The sequence below is a fragment of the Schistocerca serialis genome, chromosome 5 (genome assembly GCF_023864345.2).
Source record: "Schistocerca serialis cubense isolate TAMUIC-IGC-003099 chromosome 5, iqSchSeri2.2, whole genome shotgun sequence".
Taxonomy (NCBI): domain Eukaryota; kingdom Metazoa; phylum Arthropoda; class Insecta; order Orthoptera; family Acrididae; genus Schistocerca; species Schistocerca serialis.
Window position 1 is genome coordinate 570,721,264 of NC_064642.1, and position 21,244 is coordinate 570,742,507.

General features: G+C 42.8%; 1 protein-coding gene across 2 annotated transcripts in view; it reads left to right on the forward strand.

Moving 5' to 3' along the window:
• Positions 1-8,344: 8,344 nt before the first annotated feature.
• Positions 8,345-21,244, forward strand: part of LOC126480841 (nascent polypeptide-associated complex subunit alpha, muscle-specific form-like) — a 64,135-nt gene continuing 51,235 nt past the window's right edge. For both annotated transcript variants that reach the window (XM_050104188.1, XM_050104189.1), the window contains exon 1: positions 8,345-8,494. The gene's annotated coding sequence lies outside the window, so the exon portion shown is untranslated. The remainder of the gene's footprint in view (positions 8,495-21,244) is intronic.

Sequence of the window (21,244 nt, forward strand, 5' to 3'; positions counted from 1 at the left end):
GGACGATGAGGAATGTGGAGAACACAGACTTTTCATTTTGAATCATCTTGTGAAATGTAAATTGTATTTCAGTTGCAGAACAATGTTCAAAGACAAGTGTAGTAGAACTGTCTCAAAACTGAAAATTATAAAAAATAAGTAGTTTATTCATATTGAATTTAAGTACCAAATAAAGATTCTCCGTTAGGCTGCACAAATAAGTTTCGTTGCCTTTCCTTGATCGTTCTACCACGTTTAACTAGAAAGAAGTAATGTGTTAAATCTGAGCAAAACAGTACTGCTTGTGACAATAGTAGATGTGCTGACCGCAAAGTTAAGATGTTTACCATCACAGATTTTTTTTGTTTTTTTGTTTTTACTCACGATATTTAAAGTTTCACAATATTTATTTTTTTCGAAGATATCGTTGTTAAGTGCGCACATGAAATTATATTCGTTTACAACAAACTGTAATCAAATGCAAAATGTGGCTATACTTAAGAACGCTTACAGAAATACTTAAAAAGGAAGCAAAATCTGTTTCTTAAACTTATTTACAGTCTCAATGTGAAAAATATATTGTCGTTATAACTCACTTAATCCCTATACATACTCTATGCAAAATAAATAGTTATGCCGGTAATGTCAGGACGCGAAACCCACTGCTCAGTGCAATATATGTCAGTAAATTATCGGATTATATTTCAAAGACGTTGAGAAGGTTTTGAAAACTTTCTAGTGTTAACCTGCATGTGGAGATCTTTTTTACCCCCATCATCCTTATCAGAAGAGCTTATAACAAAGAGGAAATTGACGGCGAGTGTAAAACCTATGCGACTGCAATACAGTCTGCATTTAAACAGTAACTCACGAGAAATATTTGTGTGTTACTTTTCATTTATTTCATTTCGCATATGATTGTGAGAAGTATCCCTACAGTAGAAATAAACTTGGTTTGTAGAATTACAGGCGCTAATTTACATTCTTCGATTGAAAACTCGGGAAAAACCATAGCCGATCATGGTCTACAGTCAGCTGTGTGACGAATGCATTTCGCGCGCAATGCTCTAGCCGAACACAAATCAGCGTCATTCACGTCACCGAAAATACAGCGTTGCCAATTCCGCGACATGGACAGGTCAGTTGGCATTGTAGCGTCGCCTGCGACATCTGTTGACCGACGGGAAAACTATTTTTACGGTTGCCTGTTCCGCCGTAAGGACGGTCAATCTGTTTCTTACGTGATCTGGGGTAAAACTTAACAACCGAGTGTCGCTCGTCAAGGATAAAAACTTATCTCTCGATTCTGCAGAGCCACTACCCATATGCAAGAGTCTAGAAAAATGTAGACATTATTTGATAATTAATATCTTTGCAACAAAATAACATATCGTTGCAATTTTGCGTGGTAGCGTAATTATTGTTTTCTCATCAGATCATGGCGCGCGTTTTGCAGCAAATGACAATGCAGCAATGAACGAAGTAAGATAGTCGTTTGAGCAACGCAAGGTCTTGTTGAAGTGGTACTGGAAGTACAAAAATATGGTGGAGGTACAATGGCATTGGCGTAATGCGTACTGGTACGCATCTCAGCCGCCAAAACGTACTACAATTTATTGTATTCGGGATAAATTTGACGCTGACAGTACTGTTTAGGCCGTGCATAAGGAAAGGTCTGTCCGACCAAAAACATCAACAAGTCCATCTTCCAGCGTCTCTGTGTTGCAACATCTTACTAGGCCACATCAAAAATTTGCGAAGCAGGGTGCACGTGAAACCGGAGAAGCCAATTAAGCGTACGACGAATTCAAAGCTGCAAAGTGAAAAGTATACATTCCAAGATCGCTGCATGCTATGAACGAGGACGATCAGTATAGAAGGATGCGAGTGGGTTGAAAGAATGCTTCGCGAGGATGAACGGATTGCAGGGATGGTAATCTGGTCTGACGAGGCGCAATACAAACTAAACGGTACTGTAAACCTCCACAACTGCGTTTACTGGGCTCCTGAAAATCCTAATGTTCACGTAGACAAACATGTTAATTTACCGGGTGTTAATGTGTGGCGTGGTCTGTCTTCGAGCGGTTTGATTGACCCATTCTTTTTTGAAGGTACCGTAACTGGTTAAGTGTATCTTCATAACCCGCAAACATCGATTTTACCTGTCATCCAATAGGTATTTGGAAATGGAACATTTTATCTACAACAAAATGGCGCTCCGCCTACTACCACGGAGATGTCCAGCCTACTTGGATGAAAATCTACCTGTGCGATGGATAGGTCGAGGTGGAACTGTTGAGTACCCAACACGGCCTCGAGACCTTACACTTCTTGGCTCCTATCTTTGACGGACTTTGGAAAATGGAGTTGATCAACAGAAGCCAGCTGCGCTGAACAAGCTACGAGAAACCGTCGAGGTGTCTTGTGCGGCTGTCAATCCGGCAACACTGACAGCCGTAGTTCGGACCTAGTAGATAGTGTCGGAAGTTCCATGCGGCTTTTCGCGGATGATGCTGTAGTATACAGAGAAGTTGCAGCATTATAAAATTGCAGCGAAATGCAGGAAGATCTGCAGCGGATAGGCACTTGGTGCAGGGAGTGGCAACTGACCCTTAACATAGACAAATGTAATGGATTGCGAATGCATAGAAAGAAGGATCCTTTATTGTATGATTATATGATAGCGGAACAAACACTGGTAGCAGTTACTTCTGTAAAATATCTGGGGGTATGAGTACGGAACGATTTGAAGTGGAATGACCATATTAAATTAATTGTTGGTAAGGCGGGTGCCAGGTTGAGATTCATTGAGAGAAACCTTAGAAAATGTAGTCCATCAACAAAGGAGGTGGCTTACAAAACACTCGTTCGACCTTTACTTGAGTATTGCTCATCAGTGTGGGATCCGTACCAGGTCGGGTTGACAGAGGAGATAGAGAAGATCCAAAGAAGAGCGGCGCGTTTCGTCACAGGGTTATTTGGTGAGCGTGATAGCGTTACGGAGATGTTTAGCAAAGTCAAGCGGCAGACTCTGCAAGAGAGGCGCTCTGCATCGCGGTGTAGCTTGCTGTCAGGTTCGAGAGGGTGCGTTTCTGGATGAGGTATCGAATATATTGATTCCTCCTACTTATACATCCCGAGGAGATCACGAATGTAAAATTAGCGAGATTCGAGCGCGCACGGAGGCTTTCCGGCAGTCGTTCTTCCCGCGAACCATACGCGACTGGAACAGGAAAGAGAGGTAATGACAGTGGCACGTAAAGTGCCCTCCGCCATACGCCGTTGGGGGGCTTGCGGAGTATAAATGTAGATGTAGATGTAGTTCAGCGTCATCGATGTTGTTTGGCTGCTAATGGGGGTTACTTTGAACACATAAAATAACCTACCTCCCTCCGCCGCGTGCAAGAATTGAAACGGTACGTCATTTTGTTCCATTAAAACTATCAACGACTGACTACATTTTTCTGGACCACTCTGTATATCATTGAATTTCATAGCTTCTTCTTTTGTTTATATATTTCGATGGCTTCTCTATGTAGTCGTGGATGATAGTTTGTCGTAGTAGATGAAATTTTGGTTTAGAAAAACTTCACTTTATGGTTTCCTGTCTGAAGTGCCTACTTTGCTACAGCCGATTTTTCTTGTTTTCCCCTAGTCAGCAAAGATTTTTAAGTACTTACAAAGTTTTATTCACACTTCTATTGGTAGTTCCAAAGCAGACCTTTCCACAAGTGCGCGGAATCTTATACACAGTGATTTTTTCCACCGTGTACAAACTCTACGGATTGATGGATGAGAGGATATGGAAAAAAAAGGTCTAATGAACTATGTCCGGAAATACATGATTTCATACATTGTTACAAAGACTGTGGTGTAACTCGTGCTGTACCATGCAGCCACGGTTATAGTATGTGTTGAAAATGGTTTCCATGTTCCTCAACACATGCGTGTCCACGCCGTAGCACGTTCTCCCACGTTCACATCGGCCAGGCGGCATCCGGACAAAATGGTTCAAACGGCTCTGAGCACTATGGGACTTAACTTCTGAGGTCATCAGTCCCCTAGAACTTAGAACTACTTAAACCTAACTAACCTAAGGACATCACACACATCCATGCCCGAGGCAGGATTCGAACCTGCGACCGTAGCGGTCGCGCGGTTCCAGACTGTAGCGCCTAGAACGCATCCGGACAGTTTCAAAGGCAGCATGAATGCGCAGCTCCAGTGTCTCCACATCTGGAATGGGCTCTGTATACACGATACTTTGGACATGGTCCCATAACCAGAAATCGCACAGTTTGAGCTCAGGCAAATGAGCCGGTCACGCAATTGGAACCCCTCGTTCGATCCATCGACCAGGGAGGACACGAATGAGATGCGTCCGGACGTTAACGGCGAAGTGGGCTGGAGCAGCCACATAACCCTTCGAGTCATCAATGGCACTCCTTCCAGCAGTGGAGGCAAAGTTACCCGCAAGAAATTACGGTAGTTCCTGCCTGTCAGGTGACGTGGAAGGAAGACTGGTCCCAGAATTCGGTCGCCCATTATCGCGGTTCGCACATTCCGGCTGCACCGATGCTTATGATTCACTATCACCATACTATAGGAGTTCTGCATACGATCCACAGATGACTGTTATGAAAGTTGAAGATACCACTCCACGTAAAGGTGGCCTCGTCTGGGAATAGAATGGATGACACAAATCCCCGAATCGTGGTTGCCCGGTGAAGAAGCCAGTGACAAAACTGCTCCCGATGTGGAAAGTCTGTCGTTAGTAAGCCCAGCACGCGTTGTAAGTGATAAGGGTAGTAATAATTGTCATGGAGAATGTTCCACGAAGTCGTCTGACTTACGCTATACTGGCGGGCCAACTGTCTGGTACTGACACGGCGGTCACCTTCCACAGTGTTAAATCACATTTTCCTCCCAGTCTGGTGTCCGAACATTTCGGGTACATCCTTCACGATTTCGTACTTAGGAAACGACCCTGCCTCAGCCAAACAGCGAAACACTGTTGCAAACACTGATTGCTGTGATTGTTGTTCGCGGGAATACGTCTTCTGATACAACGTTGCTGCCCGCCGCCAGTAGCCATTTACCTTTCGGTAAGTAAACATCGTGTCGGCAAGCTCTCGATTCGAAAACGGAATATTGTGTGCAACGCTGTATCACATCCACTACAAGGTGAATCAACAAGAGAAGTGAATCGGACACAATATTACCAATTACTATAGCAGGAGAGGGCGCTAGGGCATGACGTATGAGGAACAGTACCACCATCTAGGAGGAAACCATGCATCCTGTAACTGGGCTGCACGGTGCAACACTTATTAGACTGCAGTCTCTGTAACAAAGTATGATTGAATAAATGGTCTCTAGCACGGAAACCATGCATTTCCAAGCGTAAGTTTATTAGACTTTTTTTGTTCCGTGTCCTCTCATCGATCAACCCCTAGAGTTTGTACAAGGTGGAAAAAATCACTCTGTGTACTCCACCTGCTGACAGAGCAGGTACTTTGTCCTTTACAGATCCGAGGACTTCACATATTTTTTTAATTGGTCTAAAAACCGGTCTGATGTCATGTTTCCGTAAAATCTTACCGACCTGGTCTGTTATCCTTTTGATAAAAGGGTGACAAACCGCGTTCTTCCATCACTGTGTTCTATCGTTGTTCTTTTTACTGCCGTTATTCTGTCGCAGAACCCTATTTACTTCTTTGCCTGAAAAGCCATTCTTCTCGAAAGCCTGCTTCAGATGTTATACTTCGGTGTCCAGGTTTTCCGGCGCACAAATTCTTTTGGCTCTGTCAACAAGTCTTTTAATGACACCTCTCTTTTGTTGGGAATGGTGCCTGGAGTTAGACTCAGCGTCCTGCCATGTCCAGCGCAGCTGTGGACGAAACGTCAGGAACCGAAAAGTTTCTCCGGCCACGGTCATACAGCCAGGAAGCCGGCCGGAGTGGCCGAGCGGCTCTAGGCGCTACAGTCTGGAACCGCGCGACTGCTACGGACGCAGGCTCGAATCCTGCCTCGGGCATGGATGTGTGTGATGTCCTTAGGTTAAGTTCGGTTTAAGTAGTTCTAAGTTCTAGGGGACTGATGAACGCAGAAGTTAAGTCCCATAGTGCTCAGAGCCATTTGAACCATACAGCCAGGAGTATTCAACAGCAACTATGACATCCGGCCGAGAAAGCTTTCACTGTATGATATAATGAAGAATTTGAACAATGTCGTCATCACTGCTAACTTTCCTTGCGACTTTGTCTCTCTCGTGTTTATAAAGGAACCAGCAAAAGCATTTATTAAAAGAAAGCATTGAGAGAAATTATTTAGTTTCCGTGACGACGAAGATGATATTTTGCTGGGTGTCAGTAGACAGTAGACAACGTAGGACCGACGTTCATTGTGAGTGTAACACAACGTTTCGTCTGTATTTGACGGGTTATACAGGGTGATCCACAGGAAACAGATGCAGTGTCGAAAATTATATTCAGTACAATGAGCGCCACTTGGATGAAATTTTTTGGTGTAATTTTGGCATAAATTACAGTTTTTTCTTAACAATCAGCATACTACTGTTCATTTGAAACACCATGCCCGTCATCTTTTATTTCGTTTTAATTTTATTCTGTCAACTAGATCGCCTCTGACTGATTTATATTTCGTGATATATTTTGATGTCTTTCAGTCTCCTGAAATGCCAAAAATGTGCAGTAGTAAAAAGGACAACATAAAACAATATTTTGGTCCAAGCCACCACAGCCAGTGAAGCAGATTATTGTTGCCCAAAAATTTATTTCTTGCAACTTGAATAGTTGTCCGTATTCGTCACAAAAAAGTACAGCATAAAAATCCGAAATTTAAGTTGAATTTCATTTGTTCTCTAACTAAAGACGTGTTGTATATTTGCAGTTCTGATTCCAAATCCGAGAAGTCTGACATAGTACGCTATTTTCATTCCTTAATGTCGTATGGATTATTTTTTGAGGTAATTCATCACGTAATAAGAATTATTCGTGGTGCAAACATCCTACAGAGGCCTGTATATGGAACTAGGGATATTAACTACCACTGCACGGTACATTTATTCCTTGATAAAATTTGACATTAAAATATTTATCTCTTTTTCAAATGGCTCTGAGCACTATGCGACTTAACTTCTGAGATCATCAGTCGCCTAGAACTTAGAACTAATTAAACCTAACTAACCTAAGGACATCACACACATCCATGCCCGAGGCAGGATTCGAACCTGCGACCGTAGCGGTCACGCGGTTCCAGACTGAAGCGCCTTTAACCGCACGGCCACACCGGCCGGCTCTCTTTTTGAACCGAACAGTTCAGTTCATGGAATCAATACTACAAAAAAGAATAATCTGCACAAAGATTTGAGGTCACTTTCTTTGGTCCAAAAAGCTCTCCATTATTCAGGAACACACATTTTCAATAACTTGTCAGCAGCCATAAAAAAGTTTAACTATCAATACAGTTCAGTTTAAGAAGAACCGAAAGGATTTATCGGTGGTCAATTCCTACGCCACTCATGAATTTCTTAGTAGAAATATCTGATCTGTGTGTGCGTATGTTGCTATTAATAGAAAATAATGGTTCAAATGGCTCTGAGCACTATGGGACTTAACTTCTGAGGTCATCAGACCCTAGAACTTAGAACTAATTAAACCTAACTAACCTAAGGACATCACACACATCCATGCCCGAGGCAGGATTCGAACCTGCCACCGTAGCGGTCGCGCGGTTCCAGACTGTAGCGCCTAGAACCGCTCGGCCACTACGGCCGGCAACACAAAATAACGTGAATATTTGTACACACTGACTTCTGCACAAAATCAGAGCGGTAATGCGGTCATTGTAAATAAGTGTTGTAAAATGATTCTTTATTCAGTGTTTATTATCTCATAAATCAAAATCTGCTTAAAATTTTTGTAACTCATTCCACATCCATGACGATCATTCCACTTGGGATCTGTGGAAGGTACATTAGCATACTCGCATTTGTTTCTCACTGTAAATATTTGTTGTGTATTATTATTCTTGTCCTTTTGACACGTTCTGCAGCCTGGAGGTTCTACTGACTACGGACCATTTGGAACGGAAAGTACATGTAACCTAATTTAATTTCACAGCGGGCATTTTGTAGAGAAAGAAGAACCGCCAAACAGCTGCGGACCCAGTCGAAGCATCCGCCACGTGCAGATGCGTGAAGATTACTGCAGACAGTGCAAAGCACTATGAGGCACTCAGTTGTGTCGCAAAGCGGGACCGGCGTCGTTGGTGGCGGCGGTCCAGCTCTGGCGCTCTCCGGCCACCAATCAAGCGCAGGCGGACAATAGCATCTGGGCGCGCTCTATTCGCGTCTAGATTGTTGGCATCGCGGCCCACGCACCATCATAGGCGGCCGCGCTGCGCGCATGCGCACTGGGTGCGCCAGCCGCGTGCCACCCCGCTCCTCATTGTTCCCGACGACGCCGAAGGACGAGCAGCCGCAACGCCGCAAGTAAGTCTCTGGCGACAGAAGGCCTCCGGCAGCTGCACACCTCGTGTGTTATTTTCGTACATCGTTTACAACGAGAGTGTCTGTTCCACACCTTTCGACGCAGACTAAACACCGGCGATGGCCGAGTTTACACTTTTCCACATTCGAGAGTCTCTCCGTAGATCCGATAGATAAATTGACCACTTTCCAGATTCGACGTCGTATATCCAAATCAAACCGAGAACCATTGACACTCACCAGAGATACGCTAAAAATACAGAACGTAGAGTGCTCATCCCATATTTGAATTTTTGCTCTTGGTGCAACAATTGGTCCATCTTACGCCAACCATTAGCAAAGAGATTCAGCTGTCTTTACTTAACGTCGGAGGACACCCGGTTTTGCAGTTCGGAGGTGTAGAGTTGAAGCAAACATTCACGTGTCCGCCATCGAGGCCCATCGAGTTGTGGCTGTTATTCTGAACTTAGGTACACTGTGATCACTTGGTTATGCCACAGAAATGAGTTCCGTATATTTCGTTTGCTATAAACGAGGCCATCCAGTTACAGGGGCTTTGCTTCTTTATCGCCACTTTTCCTGACAGTTATTTCGAACTATAGTCATGTTTCTGTTTCCTGCGCTACATTCTGGTTTATGTTTCCTACGACATATCGCGATGTCGGATATCTCGCAAAATTTTCTTTTCAAGATGCTTGTTGTGGAGTGGCTTTCGTATGCAGAGTGTTCAGTGTTTCGAAAAGTCATCAACATCTGCGCTCCTACACGGAGTCTCATTTGCATCCGTGTGCAGTGCCTTGCACAGGAAGTGCAGCTGCTTACGTCTTGATTGTGCGTGTGTCTGCCAAGAAGTTAGTTGGATCTTTTCGAATTCGAATACGCATATTTCTACGCTACTATGAAACGTTACATTACAGACTCAGCGATCCATGAGCTTCTAAAAACAGCATCTTTGCAGTTTAAATCTAAGACTGAACAGTTTTTATGTGGCTCAAAATACTTAGGGATATCTTCGATTACGTATTTATCATCTTTAAACTGAAGAACAAATCTAGTTTCAAATTCAGTGTGGGGCGTGATACTTTTCGTCTGAATGGATGTATTCTCGAGCTTTCGATAGACATCCTGCAGAAAAATTTGCAACATGTCACTCTCCTCCATCATGCTCCCTCACCAATGTTTTTCCTGTGTTAACCTGGCAGTGCACGCGCCTTGAAACGGGACGCACGAACGTCAAGCACGTAGCTGTTCTTTCAGACCCTTACAGATTACATCGATTTTTAATTACCATCAGACGACTCCTACTGTTATCTTTTATATGTTACGACAAGATGGCTTCTTTTAACCAATTTTCAGACATTGTATTAATGTGAAGATTTCTCCGCGGTCTGACAGACCAGCTGAGTTTACTGCCGGGTTAACAAAGGAAGCAAGGTCATGGCTTATCATGCTGTCGAAGGAACACACGCTCCGACTGAAGACACTCCTTGTCTTGGATACTTTAAATTTATTTTTCTGTGAGTATTCCCCCTGACTGCCTCGGATGATTATTGTCTAAACCTAGGCATCGATACGCTTGAAGGACAGAATGGCTGTTTGTGTAACGTAAACTGCATTTTCACGTTTTCGAGTGAATGTATAACGCGGAAATTGAACACAGGCAAATCTTCCCATGACTAACATGTAAAGCCACACCGAAACCAATCTCGAGCTAGTCAGCCGCATTCCAATCTAGAAGTCCGCAGTGGCGAATGATCAAAGTTTGGAACACACGTACGTGGCTGTGCTAGCAAGGCAAGCCCAGTGTCAGCTGTTTCCTACCCACATTCATTCTAAGGAACCGTTTAAAAATCTATATACGGAACTCAACTATTGTTTTCGCAAGGTCTAGCATATTCCCACCCTTTTCGTTTGATTTGGGAGGTCTCTTGTTTGCAGATGAACCTATCTAAGTACAGCCGTAGATAACAGACTGTTTTGATTCTGAGACAAACTGTAATGTTGTCTTTAGCCCAAGATCTACATTTTTTAGTGGATCCCAATATTTCTCAGTGCTAATAACAGAATTTCGATGTCAGAACAGACTGAATCCTCCAAAGAACTTGAGCAGAAATTTTTTTCGGAATTGTTGATGTTGTGCAACTTGATATACATTCGTAATGGGGCAGTTCATGAGTGCATGTAAGGAGGAATGTGTTTACCGCGTAAATATTTGTGATCTTGGAATGGTTGAGTCTTTCCCGCTCTTCGTACATTCCCCTCCTCTCTGTCTCCATCTACTGAGCGTGCACCAACCACCCGAGCTTCCTCACAATTACATTACAGTCCTTAAAACAACGTGCACTGACGTCATTTTTTTAAAAAAATCGGTCTTCTGGCTGGCTCGATGCGGCCCGCAACGAATTCCTCCGTTGTGCCAACTTTTTCATCTCTGAGTAACACTTGCACCATACGCCTTCATTTATTTGTTGGATATATTCCAGCCTCTGTCTTCCCCTGTAGTTTTTACCCTTTACAGTCCCTTCTTATACCGTGGAGTTATTTCCTGATGACTTCAAACGTGTCCTGTCGTCCTGCCCCTCCTTGTCAGTGTCTTTCATGTGTGTCCATAATTATAATACATCAGATTTTCTTGACCTAATCATATTTTGATCAACGGTCGAAATAAAAGGTAATCATGCAAGTCGGGCAAACCTACAGCAAGAGGTTGCTGTAGCCATGAATGTGCTTGTTCCTTCGTCAGTCAGATGACGAATGCGACACGGTGTAAGGCAAGAATTCGAGCAACTACGTAAAAGATGCACCTTTACAAAAGCTACACGAACCTCCGTCGTCGCAAGCTATCTGGAGAGACCCTCACGTGAGGGAGTCTAACCGTTTAGTCATCCACTTGTCCTGAGATTCGTATCGATCAGACTGAAACTCTAAGGGCGCAAAGCTTACAGAGCTGCTAATCGAGCTTGATATCGCTTATAAGCGAAGACTTTGAACACTTTTGCACTGGAATACAGCAACCCCCTTCTCCCCCTTGAAATCCTAGATAAGGAGGAAAAACCTGTACAGAAATTATTTTTGTGTCTTGTATTGTGGTTGGTGTTTTATCACAGTTTGTTCAAATGTGTGTGAAATCTTATGGGACTTAACTGCTAAGGCCATCAGTCCCTAAGCTTACACACTACTTAACCTAAATTATCCTAAGGACAAACACACACACTCATGCCCCAGGGAGGATTCGAACCTCCGCCGACAGTTTGTTCAACGAAGATTTTTACTGATAGCGGCAAATACAATTAAGGAGTAAATGTACTGCGAAATGATTTTTTTATATTGCTCAGTGACGGCAGCAAACAGTTTCGCGTCGCTTTCGTCAGTTGTATGGCTAGAAAGAGACACGGTGGATGGCGTCACTCAAGGTCACTCAATAAAATTTTGTTGACAGATTGTCGCATTGTAATTTGTACCTATAGGTGGTAAAGAACTTGACCCGTGGTTATTTTACTGTCGCTTATAATATACTTGTGATTATTCCGGCTGAGATATGGAGAATGCTGTTATAACGAAATTAGCTGTTTGCTTAGTTTAAAATCTGAGTGTCGCAGGGCGCCAAGTTTTATACCTACTGCCAAATCCTTTAGATCGCTTCCTATGTAATTAGAAGACCACTTGCTGTGTGATCATACCAGGCGAAAACTTACTTAAGGTTTCTACAGGGTGTTTCAAAAATGACCGGTATATTTGAAACGGCAATAAAAACTAAACGAGCAGCGATAGAAATACACCGTTTGTTGCAATATGCTTGGGACAACAGTACATTTTCAGGCGGACAAACTTTCGAAATTACAGTAGTTACAATTTTCAACAACAGATGGCGCTGCAAGTGATGTGAAAGATATAGAAGACAACGCAGTCTGTGGGTGCGCCATTCTGTACGTCGTCTTTCTGCTGTAAGCGTGTGCTGTTCACAACGTGCAAGTGTGCTGTAGACAACATGGTTTATTCCTTAGAACAGAGGATTTTTCTGGTGTTGGAATTCCACCGCCTAGAACACAGTGTTGTTGCAACAAGACGAAGTTTTCAACGGAGGTTTAATGTAACCAAAGGACCGAAAAGCGATACAATAAAGGATCTGTTTGAAAAATTTCAACGGACTGGGAACGTGACGGATGAACGTGCTGGAAAGGTAGGGCGACCGCGTACGGCAACCACAGAGGGCAACGTGCAGCTAGTGCAGCAGGTGATCCAACAGCGGCCTCGGGTTTCCGTTCGCCGTGTTGCAGCTGCGGTCCAAATGACGCCAACGTCCACGTATCGTCTCATGCGCTAGAGTTTACACCTCTATCCATACAAAATTCAAACGCGGCAACCCCTCAGCGCCGATACCATTGCTGCACGAGAGACATTCGCTAACGATATAGTGCACAGGATTGATGACGGCGATATGCATGTGGGCAGCATTTGGTTTACTGATGAAGCTTATTTTTACCTGGACGGCTTCGTCAATAAACAGAACTGGCGCATATGGGGAACCGAAAAGCCCCATGTTGCAGTCCCATCGTCCCTCCATCTTCAAAAAGTACTGGCCTGGGCCGCCATTTCGTCGAAAGGAATCATTGGCCCATTTTTCAGATCCGAAACGATTACTGCATCACGCTATCTGGACATTCTTCGTGAATTTGTGGCGGTACAAACTGCCTTAGACGACACTGCGAACACCTCGTGGTTTATGCAAGATGGTGCCCGGCCACATCGCCCGGCCGACGTCTTTAATTTCCTGAATGAATATTTCGATGATCGTGTGATTGCTTTGGGCTATCCGAAACATACAGGAGGCGGCGTGGATTGGCCTCCCTATTCGCCAGACATGAACCCCTGTGACTTCTTTCTGTGGGGACACTTGAAAGACCAGGTGTACCGCCAGAATCCAGAAACAATTGAACAGCTGAAGCAGTACATCTCATCTGCATGTGAAGCCATTCCGCCAGACACGTTGTCAAAGGTTTCGGGTAATTTCATTCAGAGACTACGCCATATTATTGCTACGCATGGTGGATATGTGGAAAATATCGTACTATAGAGTTTCCCAGACCGCAGCGCCATCTGTTGTTGAAAATTGTAACTACTGTAATTTCGAAAGTTTGTCTGCCTGAAAATGTACTGTTGTCCCAAGCATATTGCATCAAACGGTGTATTTCTATCGCTGCTCGTTTAGTTCTTATTGCCGTTTCAAATATACCGGTCATTTTTGAAACACCCTGTACATGACATGTAAAGAAAAATCAGCGATGAAAGTGATAATAATTTAACAGTGATGTACAACTACGTTGTCGTGAATTTAAATACAACGCTTTCGTTGCATGTATGTCGTGCTGAATTACCGCCACAATAAATGCAGGGTGTACACAAAGTCCGGGAACACTTAATTATTTACTGCACAAGAACTAAACATTGTACAGATGTCATACATATTGCATTTTCAAGAGAAACTTTGAAAGTTTTTTTCTTTTTTCTTTTTTTACAAACATTCGGTATGCGAACTCCGAGTGACCCGGCATACGTCAGTACGGTAATCTAATTCTTGCCATACCCGTCCCAGTCGTCGGCTGTGGCAGTCGCTTCCCGTATTCTCTCCCGGAGCTCTGCTACATCACGTGATAGAGGTGGTACATGCACCAGATCTTTAATGTGTTCCACAGAAAAAAGTCACACGGAGTGACATCTGGTGATCGCGGAGGCCATTTCATGAAACAGCTGTCCCCTTCTGTAGCACGGCCGATCCATCGATGCGGCAGCTCCGTGTTCAGGTACCCACGAACTTCACGATGAAAATGGAGTGGAGCCCCATCCTCATGAAAGATGAACGGAGAGTCCGATTGCATTTGAAACATCAGCTGTAGCAACCTTTTTATGTCGAACTCCAACAACAGAAAGCTCGCTCCGCACCTGAACTCGCCATATTTGCGACTAGCCCTGACTATCGGTAAATTACCAAACTAAACTGTGGGGGTATACGTGAAGAAAACTTTCAAGTTTCTCTTCAAAATGACATATGTTTGATATCTGTACGATGTTTGGTTCTTGTGCAATAAATAATTTAAAGTGTTCCCGGACTTTATGTACACCCTGTATAAGTGAACAGACACTATAGGCCAGAAGTAACAGGAGCATTCAAACAAAAATGTTCTTTAATTCACTCTTCATGATACTGGAAGCTGTAGAAAGTGGATACTACACAGTCAAGGGATTTCTTACGTTTCAAGTCTTGTGCTTACATGCCATTACCAGTGGTTTGGTCTCCTGTCTGTCAGATACGAACAAAATATAGTGTCGCTCACCGTGACTTATTCAGTGGGCAGTTGTTTCTGTGTTGTAGATGATAGACATTCGGAGAGAGAGTAGGTGCACGTGCCGTTGGAATGTAATTTACCATTTGCGAGAAGCACCGTTAGTGCTTGGAGGGTGGAGGGGATCTGTTCAAATGGTTCAAATGGCTCTAAGCACTATGGGACTTATCAGCTGAGGTCATCAGTCTCCTAGAACTACTTAAACCTAACTAACATAATGACATCATTCACACCCATGCCCGAGGCAGGATTCGAACCTGCGACCGTAGCAGCAGCGCGGTTCCGGACTGAAGCGCCTAGGACCGCTCGGCCACATCGGCCGGCGGAGGGGATCTGCCCTTCACATTCCAATGCAACTGGCAGATTGCCATTAATATTACTGTGGGAAGAATCAGATTAAATATTAATAAGATATGGCAGTTTTACGTCAATGGTAATTTTTTCTAGCATCTAACATACGGCAACAGAGTAGGACCTATTTTTGCAACCTAAGGTTAAACATAGTGTGACACAGGTGTTTGTGAGGCAACATGTATGCCAAGTTTAAAAACCTTAGTACACTCACGTCGTTTATGTGAACTGGTGGTTACTTAGCAAACTGTGTCTCGAAACGTATAGGTATATGTATACAATACTGTTTTGTCACCCACAGTAGCTGTATCATTTGTACGTTGGTATTAATGCTAGGTTCTTTGGCGTTTTCCACGTCAGGTACACATTTCAGAAACGCATAAACAAGAAAGCGTCTCTGAAACATTACTGAACTGACGTTGGATTGCAGGAATAGGAAGCTTATGGACAGTGAACTTTCCCTTTGCCCCCACTCCCGGATTTTCGATTAAGACATGAAAATCAGATTTAGAGATTCAGTGGAGGGCGTAAAGCAAAGAAGTGAATGTAATGATGCAACACGACGAGGAGAAACAAGTGGTCTAACCATTACAAACTACGGGTGCTTGAGATCGAAGAATGGAGGAAGGTTAGAACTCAACCGTTTGTTTACAGCGAACGCATAGCATTAACCGGTGGAGGAAATCGAGCGAAGAGTTCTCGAAGGTACAACCTAAAATTATCTGGGTAAACACGGAAAACCTAATTCGGGATGGACGGACAACAATACGAACGTCACTCTTCGTTCCGCTCGCGTACGAGTCAATCACTAATTCCTCGATTGTCCAAGTGACATGCTAATATTTTAAAGGCGTTTGTAGAATATTAAACTCTTATGGTGACTTCAACGCTCGAATGGAAAGTAACTCCTCTTACTCTTCTTCGCATGTTATCACAACTCTGTGTGGATCTTGGAATTTTCAACAATTTCTCTGAATTTTCCTTCTCCAGAGCCGTTCTTCGCCATCGTGTAACTCTAAAAGTGACCCATGTTCAGACAAAATGACTTGAGATTGTTCGGCTGTTTACGTTTCCCTTACGCTTTCTGTGACAATCACCGTAGAAATAATGAAAAGTTTAATGCGGAAGATTCTTCCCATTTCATACATAGAGCGTACAGAAGGCTGACTCCCTACGTAATTTTGTACTTCATGCAGTTAAGTGTCCCCTTATGTTACCGTTGTTTTGGCACATCACACACCAAACCATAGTGTCAAAAAAAACCGTGTACAATGTATCATGCATTTTTATGTTTATGTAATTTGCAACGACGACATTAGTGTCACTTAAATCGTTGACGAGTATGGAACGTTGTTCGTATCTAATACGTTAGTAATTATGAATTTCAATGATATCCGTATGTTAAATACACCACACAGGACGATGGTGTAAAATGACGAGAATAAGAATAAGCATTTGGAAATGGCACATCACCGAAATCAGCTAGGATTATAATACAGCGAAAGTGCAAAATGAATTTTCTTTTAATAAATCTGTGGTTATGGCACTCAATATGAAAATCTTGTTGAGATTCTACAATCTAAAAAATATTCATCTACAGCTGTCATAACATCTGCACTGATATGCACAAATACGGAAATAAATGGAAATCAGAAGTTGATAAATTAGAATGCTCCAGCTACTTACACTTAAATGGTTCAAATGGCTCTGAGCACTATGAGACTTAACATCTGTGGTCATCAGTCCCCTAGAACTTAGAACTACTTAAACCTAACTAACCTAAGGACATCACACACATCCATTCCCGAGGCAGGATTCGAACCTGCGACCGTAGCGGTCGCGCGGTTCCAGACTGAAGCTCCTAGAACCGCACGGCCACATTGGCCGGCCTTACACTTAAAATTCTTTCATTATGCTGCTATCAAATTATTGTAGAAAAGTTCATTGTCGTGAAGAAACAAGATATTAATTGTTCTTTAAATGCGAACATTTTAGGTTAGACTTTACCGTGACTATTATTGACATTAAATGAAACAACAAGTTTACTGTTACCAGTCACTGATAACGACAGGGAACAGTAAGCTTGTTTCATTTAATTGTTCGTATTTTGTAATTGACGCATTATTTCATTTAGCTGGCCCGTAAGACTTGCATAATCCTTGCCAGTTTTCCTTCACCCTCCTTAACGCAATCAGTGAGAAGGGTAGTTAGTTATTTTTTAGTTAGTTACATGCTCCATAAAGCATCCGAACGATTCTTTCATCGAAATGATGTGGAACGAGTAATTTTACAGGATATGTATACGTGGCTAGTGTTAACATTAAGGAATATTTTTTTATAGATTACCAGCTTTTAAACAAAAATTCGTCCTTGGAACAGAAGGAGTTGTTCAGAATAAATGATTTTACGTTAGACTTAAAACTTGCTTTGCTACCTGTCAAAACATTTTATGTTACTGGACAAATATTCACAAATATTTGTTGTTGCATATTGAACTCCTTTCCGAGCCACTGACATTTTAATAACAGGTAATCGAGGTCATTTTTTCCTCCAGTGTTGTAGGGATGGGTATCACTGGTCGTCTCAGATTGAGGTGGGTTATTATTTATGACGATTTTTATTAGCGAATATACAAACTGTAATCGTGAAGTTAAAATGGTTTACTTCTTGCTTGGGTATCTACATGACGACAGCAGGTTAACAACACGTATTACATCTATTGCTCGCATTTGTACACTCGATACTTTCTTTCTAAAGTGATGAGTTACCCCAGAAAATCAATCTGTTAGACGATACGCCTGTTCACATTATTTTCATTCCATACCCAAGCAGACAGAACGATTTTGGTTGTTTTCTTCCACATCCGAACCAGTGGGGAGTGGAACAATTGCCATATTGGGAATGCGTATCTACAGGCAGGACAATATTCGAAGGAATCACTCCGGACACTCTGTGAGAGTGATTATGCCAGCAGTTTTGCCGTTATAAGTGTGTTAGACATTAAATACGAAATTGTCTTCCCATAGTTCTTATCGAAGGGATGCAGGAAGTCCAGTCGCTGTAGTTCACTTGGATGAGAATCGTCTGAAGCTGCCACTCCTGTGCAACCATTCCGAGTTTCACCTGATGTTATCGAGGTCTCGCCGAAGTGTGCTGAGGATGGCATCACCTCATGCTCATCATCAGCTGTTTCAGTCACTGGGGGCCTTCGACTATTTCCGATCCTGGACAAGTTCCAGAGAATTTCAAAAGACAGAGCGCTATTGTTACAGTGTTTCACCGCCGTGTTCGTTGGGATAAATATTTCCCTACCTCTGAAAACATTGCCTAATGTTTTATATATGTGGTTGAAATGTATGTCAGACGTCAAGGGAAAAGTCGCTTCTGTTTCGGACTGGTAGTATTTTCTTCTGTACTTGAACCTAAAGAGAAGCGCCTAAATAGCGGCAATATCGAAGTATTATTTTCATAACAACAGTGTTCATTGTTATCGGCCAGTGTGGAGTCCTCATCCAGCGGAACGATTTCATCAAAATGCGTAATGTTTTACTGAGGGTTGAAGTAAATCGGAATGAAATTCTAGGATGATGTTGCACAATTATTGGGCCTCAAATCATCACTTTCTTGAAGTCTGCCGGCAGTTTATTACAAACGCCTGTACGGCAATACAGAACCCCACTTTCACCCCTAGAAAAAGGTAAATGCAATACGGAAGTTATTCTTTTGCTTGGTGTTGTGGCGATCCAAATCAAGGTTCATCTGTAAATTATTTTTATTTCGAAAATCACTGGTAATATGCCATGTTTCACAAGTATTAATACGATTCGAACAGAAACATGAACAAATTAAACGTAATTGCCAGAGAAAGCTACTCTTACGAAAATTTGGTACACGGAAGGGATCTGTTTGTAACTTAGGAAAGCAAGAGTCCTGTGCTTCGAAAAGGATTCATAGCTGATGGGACCAAAAGAGCTACTGAACATATACAAATTTAGTTAATGTTTGTGTAATCTGAATCCCACTTGAGCAGGTATTAAGTAAAATACGATTTAACTTGTAGCGACAGCTGTCACAAATAACAACTGAGAAAGTGGCTTGTTATAGGCAGTATTATATCTTACCGATGAATGTGTCACTTACTGCAATTAATTATTGAGCCTTGCTCGTCAGTGCGATTTTGGATATAACATCTTAGGGAACCCTGTAATGCTAGGAAATATTTGCTATAGCAATAAGTAGCTACTGTTTTGAATGTTTCGTTTTATATTTTACTCTTCTTCGGCAATAGGTTTTCGATGTGAATGGAATTATGGTGTGGAATGTGCCCTGCTTAATTTTATTTTTTGTAAATAATTGGTTTTCGAACTATATAGAAACGTCGACGTGAATAGGGTGCACTGAGCAGATGAGCGACGCCAAGTAACACAGCGATTCTAAGTTACATTTTCATCCTGTTGGCAGTGCTTATTAGTGAATGGCCTTTCTTGCCATTTCGTCCGCGCAGAATGCGAACTCCACCATGAGCATTACTTCACTCTTCTCGCAGATTTCCCTGAGGTAATGCCGAGTCTGTCGCGTAATATCAGTCTGCATTGTGTTGTTGTTGGTTATAATAACATTTATTCTTTTTTTTCTTTAATTTATTCCGTGGGGACTTGTCTTTCCATACCATCAGGCTTCCCCTATCCGAACTTGCCCCGTCTATAGTGGCCTCGGCGTAGATGGGTTCTATTCGCTAGTCTCTCTTGCTTCCTTCAATTGAACTAGAAGTTAGATGTCGATGGGATCATATTCTCCATTGGTCCTTCATGACGTCGGAAAAAATACTGAAAAATTATGGTCCCCTGAATGCAGCGCTTAATTTCTAAGCTTTTAGGTGCCGGAAAGCACCTCTTTCACCACACAACGCCCCTTACCCTCTCCCTCCCCCCTCACAAACGGCCATAAAAATCAAACATTTAGAGTTTTAAAACTTGTGATGAAACTTACAATGAATAATCAGTTTTTACAAAATAATGTTCTGAAATAGAGGTTTGTGAAAGATAAATTTATTATAATCAAAACAATAAAACCACATGATTTGATATAAACTACAGGTGCCATCGTTGGCCCCCATAGCAGTGTCACTTTGCTCTCTAGTTCTGCTCCTGTTTTCAACTGCTACCAGCCAGAAGGTTCAATCAGTTGCGTCATTGTAGCTGCTCGGTTAACCTAGGTGTCCACAGGGACGGAGGGTGTGGGAGGTTGGGGGGGGGGGGGGGGGAATCAGGAGGGTGTACTCGCCTCCTCTTGGAATCTCGGGCAAGCTTTTTATTCATTACGGAATTCTCACACTTTCTAGGAATGCTTATCAGCAACTCTACCGAACTGTAGATTTAGCACTGCTAGCCTGACAGGAAGTACTGTGACTTTAGCAATCACTATAGATATTGGATCTTTTTGCTTGCAACATTGTGAGATAAGAATATTTGAGAAATTAAGAGCTAATACAGGGGCTTACCTACAACCATTCTTCCCATTCGGCAGTGAACAGGGAAGTGGAGATCAGTTAGTGGTATCAGAATTGCCCTGCGCTACACACCGTCAGATCACTTGCGGAGTGTCCGCCTCCGTAGCACAGCCGTAGCGTTACGGCCTGCCACGCAAGGGGGCCCGGGTTCGATTCCTGGCAGGGGACTGATTGTTGTGTGTCCTTCATCATCATTGATACGCAAGTCGCCGAAGTGGCATCAACTAAAAAGACTTGCAACGCGCGGCCGAATCCCGAAGGGGATATCCCGCCAATAAACGCCATACTTTCATTTCACTTGTGGAGTAGTGATGTCAAAGTAGATGTAGACGTTCATGGGAAATTATGCCGGTCATAGGTGGCATTATTCACTACAGAATTGTCATTTCTGTGATTTCACAAAACCTCTTCTTTAGCCAGCTATAGCGTTATGTGACTGGCTGATCGCTGTGCTATGGCAATTAACATCTTCTCTTTGTAAAATATAACACCAAACATTCGATATGGAGCTGTGTCATCTTATTCTTGTAGGTCACTCTCTGCTCTGCTTTC